General features: G+C 49.5%; 1 protein-coding gene across 1 annotated transcript in view; it reads right to left on the minus strand.

Annotated features, from left to right (window-relative positions):
- Bdkrb2 (bradykinin receptor B2) overlaps positions 1-10,287 on the minus strand; it is a 28,563-nt gene extending 18,276 nt beyond the window's left edge. Inside the window, exon 1 of the mRNA XM_055593237.1 lies at positions 10,199-10,287. The gene's annotated coding sequence lies outside the window, so the exon portion shown is untranslated. The remainder of the gene's footprint in view (positions 1-10,198) is intronic.
- Between the last annotated feature and the right edge of the window lie 423 nt (positions 10,288-10,710).

A 10,710-nucleotide genomic window follows, 5' to 3' on the forward strand; every position in this document is an offset into this window, starting at 1 on the left:
CAATCCTGCCTCCAGAAAATCAGATTTTGGCATGACTTCATGAACAAATTGCAAACTTTTTGTTTACTTTTAAAGGGGCCGTTTCCTTTTTGCGTGCTGCTTCCGAGGAGAATGAAAGGGCAGGAAGTGCTTCCTGCAGGGACAAGCTCATCCTCAGGGGGCAGCCTGACACTGGCTAGGTGCACGTGCAAAGACTGCTAAGGGATGGTCTCAGAGCCTGCCAAAATGAGTCTCCTTCTGGAACCTTGTCAACCTTGTAAAACCCAGGCCATTAAATCACACAGACACGCGGATTCTACATTCCAGCGGGTGCGCTGCTGGGGACTGGCACTGTCAGCGCGTCTTTAGCCACAGGATCACCATTTGCTTTGGGCTTCCTTTATCCTTTGTAGAGGTCCCTAAGTTTGCTTTTAAATGAAGAACAGCTAAGGGGCTGGGGAGAGGCTTCAGATCCACGCTGAAGCTGGGCGTAGCAGTGTATGCCTGTAACCTCAGACTGGGGAAAGGCAGAGCAAGGCAGCTCCTGGGGGCGTGCAGTGGCTCAGCCTAGCTGAAAGTTGGGCTACAGGTTCAGCAGGAGGGCCTGTCTCAAAAAACAAAGCGGGGAGCTATGGAAGAAGACACCGCCATTGACTTGTGACTTCCTCACAGGCATGCACAAGCCGGCATCCCCGCCCCCCAACCCCCGTACTTCTGCAATAACAAGCCATGTGTTTTCCCCTTTAAAAAAACAAAATAGAGAGTGAATTATGGTTAGTTTGTATAAGAAGGACAACCAGCCAGGCCTGGCTTATGTAGGAGCTGGCAAATAAATGCATAGCCATGTTTATGTTTAACTTGAAATGTTAAACTGTTTCTCCCGTGATTCTCTGGTTGCCTAACAACCACAGGTGTACCAGTGGGCTTCTGATGAACTGGGAAGAGCCATGCATGTTACGGACCTCACAGATGGGACTCTGGGACCCATCAAGCTCCCTACCATGCGGCCAAGCCCCTTCAGTGAACATGTAATCGAGCTTACTTCTTTGATTTGGCCATGACAGTTTAGTGAAACCTCAGGAGACGGGCAGAAGCGGGCCCTTCCACAGTGTGCTCATGAGCTGCATCATCTTTGAATATGAGCCCTTTGAGCACATCTCACATGAGCATGGCTGCCTGTTACCTTTATTCATGGAGGTCCGTTCCCCCTCTGCTGTGCTCATTTGAGTCTCTCAGCCAAGGGTTACTGTATTGGAGCCTCGGTACCCAAGGTGGCAGTGTTGGGAGGTGAGGAACCTTTAAGAGGTAGGGTCTAGCAGGAAGGCTTTTAAATCACTGGAGGCATGCATGCCCTCAGAAGGATCTCACTTCTGCCTGTCTTTCACCATACCGTTGACAAAGGGGAGGGGCTTCAAGGGCCAACTTTTAGCAACACAAACGGAATTAAAGAAAGCTCTTTTCTTTCTCTCTCTCCCATCCACCTCTTGCCACCATCTCTTTCTCTTTCCTGCTTTCCTTAACCAGCCTCCCTAGTGCTGGGATTCCAGATGTGTCCCACCACACCTTGCGGTAAACCCCCTTTATTTACAAAGTTACCTGACTCAGGTACTTTGTGATAGTGGTGGGAACTGGATGAGCCCAGAGCCACAGCCCATTTCTCTTCTGTGTACAGACTCTGTTAGAGTCTGATGTGTTCACTCCTGCTCAGCCTGATTCTTCTTACAACATAGGGACCTCTATGAGGAAGAAAGAAAGCCCAAAGCAGCCAGTGAGCCCCTATGCCCAGCTTACAATCTGATGTTTACCTGTCTTTTTTCGCTTTGCAATGCAAAAATGGATTCAGAGTAAAGTAGGGTGCTGTCCTCTCCACTATTCTCATAGACTATGAGGGGGGTCAGGTTCCATTTTTTTCTCAGCTGCTGGAGAATTGGGGGAGCCGGAACTCACCATACTCTAAGTTTTAGGGTACTTCTCGTCACCCTAGCCCTGAGCCACCCAAACTCTGGTACAAGTTGGCATGATGGAGTCACGCTAAATGGCATTCAAATCCCATCCCTGCCACTTGCCTATGCTGTGACCTGCTTTCTGAGCCCGAATCCTCCCCTGTAGGGTAAGGAGCTTTACTGTTGGTGTGAGGGTGCTGCGGGGTTGTGGCATGATCCCCCTGTCACTCACAGGTTCTAGCTTCCTTGCCTTACAGTTGCTTTCGCTTCCCCCCAATCCAAGGATCGTTCTGGGTAGTTAGGGGCCATTCTCTCAGTCATAGGCACCAAAGGGACTCTGGGAAAGAATTCCCTAAACCACTTGCAAGCAAAGCCTCTTGGCTGGTGATCATCCATTGCTGGGAGAGAGGATAGGTAAGGCACATTGAGTCTAGGCAACCCTGGGATTCCTTCCACTGTGGAGAAGTACCTAGCTGGGGCCTCAGGGTCATTCCGTTCTCAACTAGCCTGCACTCTTCCCCCAAGGCCCCGGTGGCCTTACCAATGCCTATATCCATAGCTTTGCCTATCTGGGGAGTCCAGGTGTCACAAGAGCCAGGTCAGGTTCCAACGCTGCTTTAGCCACTGTGTCAACTTTACAGACTATCAGGTAGGGACACCTCACCTACAGAGCAGGTTTGTCAGGAGCGGCAGTGACAGGTGTGGGTGGCAATGGTCCTCTCCACCAGCACTGTATGGCATACCTGGACATTTCCAGCCCATACCATGCCCTTTCCCCTATTTAGGCCACCTTCTGCTTCACAGGGTATGTATGGGTCCTGAACGTGAAGTCTACTCAAAACCTCCCCCTAGACTCTAGCTCCTGCGGGTGCAGGTCTCTGATCTGGATGATTCCAGAGCAGACCCAACAAGTGTTTTAAGTCTTATATCTTGCTAGGTCTTGTTTGGTGCATATCCCTGGAAAGCCTGCTCTTTTTTTTTTTTAATTGTTTTTCTTTTATTTTTATTTTTGGTAAACAGAGAAGGCTGATCTGGGAGAGGGAGAGAGGGAAGGTATGGAGAGAGATGGGAGGAGTGGAGGAAGGGGATTTGTAGTTGGGATGTAGAGTATAAGAGAAGAATAAAAGTTGAGAGAGAGAGAGAGGAATAAACCAACTTCCCCAATCCTGGCACATAGCAGGCAGGTAGGCAGGCTCTCACATAGCCTGTTCTATCTGCCCAGGAGGGGTCCTCATCCTGATCCATAAGGATGAGAAAGCAAAGGCTCAGAGAAGTCAGTATCCAAAAGTCATAAGCAGAGCTTAACCCCAGACTGTCAGACAAGACCAGTTGGTCCTAATTTCTAATCACTGGGCCTCTTATTTTTGAGAGGCACAGCTATGAGCCTAGTTTGGGGCAGAGAAACTCCAGTAAAGAATTGAGATAGAGACAGGTGACATCCAGGCAGGAGTTCTGAAATAAAGGAGCCACCTTCTGCTTGCTTTTCTGGAGTTGAGGAGCCTTCTGACCCGGGACCAGACGGGAAGAGAGCTTCTGAGCAGCTCTTACTTCTCCAGGGTAGTCTCCATAAAGGCTGGGGCACTGCTGGTCCCAGCTTAGCCTACTGACCACCCACCCGAGCCATCCAGCAACTGACCTGTTTCCTGCAGAGCCATTCACAGCCCCCATTTACCTTCTCCAGCCCTTGCTTCAGAGCGAGGATTAGAGAAGGGACTGAAGTGAATGTGAGCAGGCATGTGACACATGTGTACGTAGGAGGATGCTGTAATAAAACCCTTATATATGTGTAATGTACACCAACAAAGAAAGAGCCAGTTCCTAGGCCCCTCTACTAAATAGCTTTTTTGTTTGCTTGTTTTTGTTTTTCGAGACAGGGTTTCTCTGTGCAGCTCTGGCTGTTTTGGAACTCCTTCTGTAGACCTGGCTGGCCTCCAACTCAGAGATCCACCTGCCTCCTGAGTGCTGGGATTAAAGGTGTGCGCCATCACGCCTGGCAAATTTTTTGATATAGAATTTTTCTTCTTTCCAGTTAGTCTTTCTCTATTTTCTTGGGTTATTATTAATTAAGGTTTTCTTTTTTCTTTTTTGCTGGTGCTGGGGATTGAACCCATGGCTTTGTGTATGCGAGACAAGCACTCTCCTACAAAGCTTCAGTCTGGGTCAATTTTTATTTTTTATTTTGAGATAGGAGTGTCTTACTGAGCTTCCCAGACTGGTTGGTCTTGGACTTGTCATCCTTCTGCCTCAGCCTCCTGGGACTACAGACCTGTGCTGACAAGCCCAGCTTAGCTGTAGATCTTTTTTTAAAGTGAATTTGAATGAATTCATGTTTGCAGCTCTTGTGGTTTAGGTAACTAACATTTCTGAAAATATGAATTCTCCTCTGGTGTGGCCTTGGCTGTGTCCCCCAAGTTCCCTAAGTAGTGTTACCGAAGAGTTGGTCATTTCTCAAATATCTGCAATTTCACTGTGGCTCTGTGATAAGTGAGTTTCTGGAGGAGTTTCTAAAAATTTTAAGATTTTATATCAGTTGCTAATTTCCATAGTACAAGCTGGCAATAAGTCCTATCAGAGCTTTATATGTAAGTATCCATCAATATTAATCTCTACCTGCTGAGAATTTTCTGTTAGGCCTGGAACATACAGTTGATTTCTGCAAATGTAAGGGCCATGTCATGGGTGCCATTTCTACTACTCTGCTAATGGCTGTCTTTAAAAACTACTGACAAGCATGAGAATCTGTATCTGTTGATTTAACATGAGTAGAGAAATGATTTCTCTCTCAGATATGATAAAAAACAAAACAACAACAACAACAAAAAAAAAACTGAGGCTGCAGAGATGGCTTCATGGGTAAAGTGCTTGTCACACAACCCTGAAGGCCTACGTTTGGATCCTCAACAACCAAGAGAGCTGGGCACAAAGGCACATGTACCTAATCTCCGAGGGGATAGGCCAGCCGGTCCAACTGAAATGGAGTGAGAGACCCTGTCTCAAAAACGAGGCCGAAGAGCAACAAGGGAAGACACCAAATGTTGACCTTCAGCCTTTACATGAGCGCACGCACAAAGGCAGGCACACCTATGTATGCATACAGCTGGGGTATGTCCTTGTAATCTATGTGCTGGGGGAGGTGGGGACAGGAGGATCCCTTGGGCTCGCTGGGCTGCTGGTCTACCAACTGGCAAGCTCCAAGTTCAGGGAGAACCTCTCTCTGACAATATAGAGAACTATGGAGGAAGGCACCCAAGGTTTGACCTCTGGTCTCACAGGTGCTTGTGTAGTGAGGGCACATGAACACACCACACACACAAACACACACACACACAACCCACACTTGAAAAGAACGAGGTGAAAACGTTTAGCACCTTTCTCATTTTCCTCCCTTGCTCTTCCACTTTCAGCTTTCGGTGAAATTACATGGGATTTTAGTTCCTGGTAGTTGCAAACTGCTTATGTTTTCTAAGCAGCTATTTCAAACACTGTCAAGCATTACTGTCAAGCTCCAACCACCTTTAGGGCCATAGTTTAGATTTTAATTAGAAGGCTTCATTAATCATAAGCATCTTTTCTATAATGTTGCCCCTTTCTTAAATTAATTAACATGATGAATTTCCTACTCGGCTGGAATAATCAAGAAGATTCTTTTTCTTTTCCCCAGGGAAGACAAACCTCTCCTTGGGATCTGAGTCTGTGTGAGCAGAGTCCATGCGCCTGAGTCTGTTTTTAGTAGAGGTGGTTTCAAAAACTCCCTCCCCAGCTCCAGGGCTCAACAGAGAGCCAAGCATCCTGTGGTAGGTGCTCAGTGAATACTCAGTCCAGCAAGATTTCCTACTCAGTCCCAGCAAGATTTCTGAAGACTCAAGGATAGTTTGAAGACCCAAGGATAGTTTGTTCTACCACCCTCCGACCCCACCCCTGACCTCACTGCCATTCCGCTCTGCTGGCTCCTGGGTGCCCGCCTGCATGGGCGTACGATTTCCCCACCCGACTTTATACCTAGCGAGATATAGGTAAACCCAGGCTGCTGGTGCAGAACTCACAAGGTCGCCCAGGCTGGCCTCATACTTGGGGCAATCCTCCTGCCTTGGCTTTCTGAGTGCTGGTATTCCAGATGTGAGCCAGCACCCAGCTTGTCTTCTTATTTCTATTCTCGTTTGCTTTGCTTCTAAGATTTCATTGAAATGTCTGCAAAGGGACTCGTATGCCCATGATAGTTTCAAAGAACTCAAAAGAAAGCACAGTGACCCTAAGCCTCTCCTGGCATGAACTAGCCCCATTCCTCACTCCCTGAAGGCTACAAGGGTGTCTCGTTTCATCCCATCCCTCCTCTTTCCAGATGTCTCCTGGCTTTGACAGGCAGATGTCCATATCAACGTGTGGGGACACACACAGATGCTCCCAGTTACACCGCCCTTACCTCTGCATACATCAGTTGAGCAAACCCTCTGTCTTGGTTTCCTTGTGGAGGGAAAGGTTTGTTTGGCTTACATTTCCTGGAACACAGTCCATGGAGAAAAGCAAGACAGGAACTCAAGGTAGGAACCTGGCAGCAGGAACCGAAACAGGGACCGTGGAGGAAGCTCATGACCAGCTTGCTCTTCCTGGCTTGTTCAGTTTGTTTTTTGTATACAACCCAGGACCACCTGCCCAGGCAGGACACTGACCACAGTGGATGTCCTTCCACATCAGTTATTAGTTAAGGAAATGTCCCACAGGCTTGCCTGCAGGCATTTTTCTCAATTGAGGTTTCCTCTTCTCAGATAACTATAGCTTGTGTCAAATGGAAAAAAAAAATCTAACCACCACACCATCTCATTTTCTGAGGTTCTAGGAAAGAAATCCAGGACCTCACCCATGCCAGACAAATGCTCTGAGGTATGCCCTTGTTTGATATCACTTTTTTAAAAAATTGAGATATAAGTGCTTTTTTATGGAATACATCGCAGCGACTGCTCATATGCATGCTGCACATAATAACCAAATCAGAACCCATCCCTCATGCTAACATTTTGGTGTATCGGGAATCCCACACTCCACTGGCACTTTACAGTTCACTGTGGGTTCTGCGGAAGCCAGAAGCCCCTGCACACTGGCTGTTCTTCAGGACGTTACTACTGCTTGCCTCTTCCTCTTACCTTCTTTGTGACTGGCCTCCCAGTGGCACTGCTATGGGAGGCTAGGGCTATTCCTTCGCACTTCAGGCTCTCAGGGGGTTTCCAATTTGAATTTTTAGGTGGTTTCTGATTCAACTACTATTTATAGCAGAAGGAACCAAGGCTCTGAGAGCTAAATCACTTGCCTTAGGCCAGGTGGTAGGGGAAGGACGGAATCAATTCTAACTTACCTTCAGAAGAAGGGAGGAGAGGAGAGGAGAGGAGAGGAGAGGAGAGGAGAGGAGAAGAGAGGTAAGGAAAGGAGAGGAGAGGAGAGGAGAGGAGAAGAGAGGTAAAGAAAGGAGAGAAGAGAGGAGAGGAGAGGAGAGGAGAGGAGAGGAGAGGGGAGGGGAGGAGAGGAGAGGAGAGGAGAGGGGAGGGGAGGAGAGGAGAGGGGAGGGGAGGGGAGGGGAGGAGAGGAGAGGAATGGAATGGAATGGAGAGGAGAGGAGAAGAGAGGAAAGGAAAGGAGAAGGGAGGAGAGGGTTCTTATTCTCAGGGCTATTCCTCTAGTCTGTGCTCTAAGGAACTTTGCAGGGCTCCTCTGAAATAGGGACGATTATCCCCATCACAGGCAAACAAGCAGAGACCTAGAGAGACATCCTTCTACTCATGACCTTTGACTTTTTAAAGGTCAATGAGATTTGAATCAACATCTTACGTCTTCTACCTCACTTTGAACTCTGACAGTGTTGGGAGGGGGCTATGGGGTCCCAAGTTTTCTGGCCTCCAGAGTCTTAGAGACCCCACCTTGGTGGGAGGATCAGAGAAAGACGGGTTCTTCAGTTTCCTCTGGAATGCAGCCTGGGTGTGTGTTTTGGGTGTAGGCTTCCCAGGAAACCAGGAGAGCTTGTCATGTAAGCCCTTCACAGAGGGCAGATGAAGGGCTGTGGACATTCCATCTAAAGAGGGCAAGGAGAACTGACTCGTGTAGATCCTAACAACAATGCATGGGCTGTGGTTCTGGGAAAGCTCATTACCGATGCCCAAGGAGCCTGAGAGAGGGACCAGGCCATGGGCAACAGCCAGCTTCCTGGTCCAGGCAGCATGCATGCTAAGATAGCTGCATATGATGAGCTGGGAACTTCTGGACATGCTGGAACTGATCAGTTGGCTCCCTGGTGTCAGTGAGCCCTGATCCTTTTACTCATGACCTTTGACTTCTTACAGCAAAACACAGGCCCACCTGATCAGTGAGCCTTTCCTAAGGACAGTTGTAGGTTCACAGAAAGCACAAACAATTCTCATCTAACCCCTTCCCCGCCCTTCCGGTCCCTATGTATTAACTTCCTCCAGGACATCACAGGGAGGTGCTCACAGTGTCGCCTATCCAAGCCAGCTCCTTTAACTTAGGAACAAACTGAGTGCTCTCAGTGCTTCCAGTGTGTCCACTGCACATTCATTCATTCATTCATCCATCCGTCCAACTTTTCACTTATTCAGCAAATACTAACCATGAGGCCCAGTTCTCGAGCCTAGAACTGTATGTGCCATGAATGGACATAGATGTGCAGTTCTCACCTTCACTCTGGAAGTCCAGGTCTTGGCAATCTATAGGACCCTCTCTTGGCCCATGCAGCCCCTTCCTGACCACAGCTGCACAGCAGACAGAGGCAGCCCCTAGGCACCCTGAAGTGGTTGTCCAGCCAGTCTCTGTGTGAACAGAGGTCACATGGTTCAGTTATTCTGGGCTTGGTCCCCTTTTCTTGGCATCCAATGGATTCCCTGTAGAGCAGCGTCCTCCCGTAGGCTCAGCCACAGTATCTTTGCCTTTTTCAAAGGTGACAGAGCTTGCATCCCATAAAGTTATGAGACTCCCTTGGCAATATGCAAAGAACATTGTGAGGTTGTTGCTACCTCCAGACTCAGTTTCCCCATCTGTGGGGGGGGGGCGTGAAGGGCGTGATTACAAGGGCTTTTTAAATACATCAAGCTGCAGTGCAGAAGTTCAGGGAAGAGCTGGCATGAGCTCCTAAGGTCCCCTGCCAGCCAAGCACATGTGCTTTTCCATTTTAATAGTTTCTCCAACCCTCCTTTCCCGCCTGTCCCTGCCCCCATCCAAGCAGAGGAAAACAGGGAACACTCCCTAAGCTCCCGAGTCTCACAGTTGTGGGGTGTTCCCAGCACCCATACCGCTGTCCGGGCACAGAGCAGTGTGTGTGTGTGTGTGTGGGGGATCAGATCCTCTATAAGGCCTTATCTGACACAGAAGGGCCAGGAGTTGTGGCTGGCCCGGCACCACACCACACCCCTCCAGAGCTCCTGCTTCCTGTGGACTCTTTGAGAGAGCCACAGGCAGCTTGTGACTCAGGAAGGCGCATTCTAACCTGCCTGGCCCACGAGTATCACCACCGCACCCCACACACGGGCCGAGGAGCCACCGACCCGGCAACCCAAGTAAGTCAAACTGCACCCACGGCACGTCGAAGGGTGACCACATTTCTGTCTCCGCATTAGAAGGGGACCCTGGCTCTTCTGTGTGGCCCTGGTCCTGAGTATAAAACCTTCATCAACAATGTCACCCTCGGGGTGGAAGCAGGGCTGGGACTTGAATCCAAGACAACACACAAAGCTCACTCCTAACCACTACCTTGAAGGAGGAGGACCACAGCAGGAGGGACACAAAGATTTGTGGATTAAAACTGCCACCACTGGCACACATGAGGTACAACAGACAGTGGGGGCAAAGTCTCTTTTCTGTCTTACCCTTCTCTCCAAGGAGCAGCCAAAGCACGCCTTGCAGACAGAGAAAACCTCTCCCGGGTCACAAAAGACCATCAGTGGCTCAGTGAGTGAAAAGCCAGACTCTCGACACCTGTCCTGCCGCCTTTTGCTCAATGCTTCCTGCTTTAGTCCGTGGTGTCTACACGGAGCCCAAACCACCGGTCACTCACGGGGAAAAGATGAATTGGAAGAAACAAGCCAAATCCCCCTGTCTGCAAGTAACGGTAACCCTTCCTCCAGCCATTTGTCAGAGCTAGGGGAGAAAGGGAGTCTTCCTACAACCCCTCAGGACCATAGAACCTCTGGGAGCCCGAGACTCAGTCCCAGCTGCTGGCCAGGACCTCTCTGTGCTGGCCACTTGTGCTCTCCATGGACTAGCTCTTGCCAGTCACTTACCTTTCCCGGAGCCAGCCGTGTCTGTGCTGTAGTGAGCCCCTCGGTCCAGGTCCTGCCTGCCAGTGCTGTCCCCAACAGTCCTACTCTCTCCTCTGAGGAGTTGAACTGGAGTGGCACTGGGAACAGCTCATCTTTCAAGGGCTGGCCGGTGATGTCATCACTCTCCTGAGCACCTCCCCCCTCCACCTCTAGCCCAGCTCAGCTCCCTGCTCCGGGATCACCAGCAGCTCCTAGCTGGGCTGTTTTTGGACCCCTAGCTGTGTGGGGCCAAATTGGGATGGCCACAGGTGTGCACACTGGGGGAGCCTGGAGCTGCAAAAGTTTCCCCTGCAGCTCGAGTGGCCACCGGGGGACCACGTGCAGGCAGTGTTTAACACTGCTTACCGATACTGGGTCTCCTGTGGTTGTTTTGCTTCTGAGTTTTAGGTGCAAACACTGGGCATTTGCATAAAGGGTGTAAACAGAAGGCAGCCAGTTGGGCAGGGGAGTTCTGAGCGTGTTTTTTTTTTGTT

This window comes from Psammomys obesus, unplaced genomic scaffold, assembly GCF_907164565.1.
Source record: "Psammomys obesus unplaced genomic scaffold, mPsaObe1.curated_primary_1811, whole genome shotgun sequence".
In the NCBI taxonomy this organism is placed as follows: domain Eukaryota; kingdom Metazoa; phylum Chordata; class Mammalia; order Rodentia; family Muridae; genus Psammomys; species Psammomys obesus.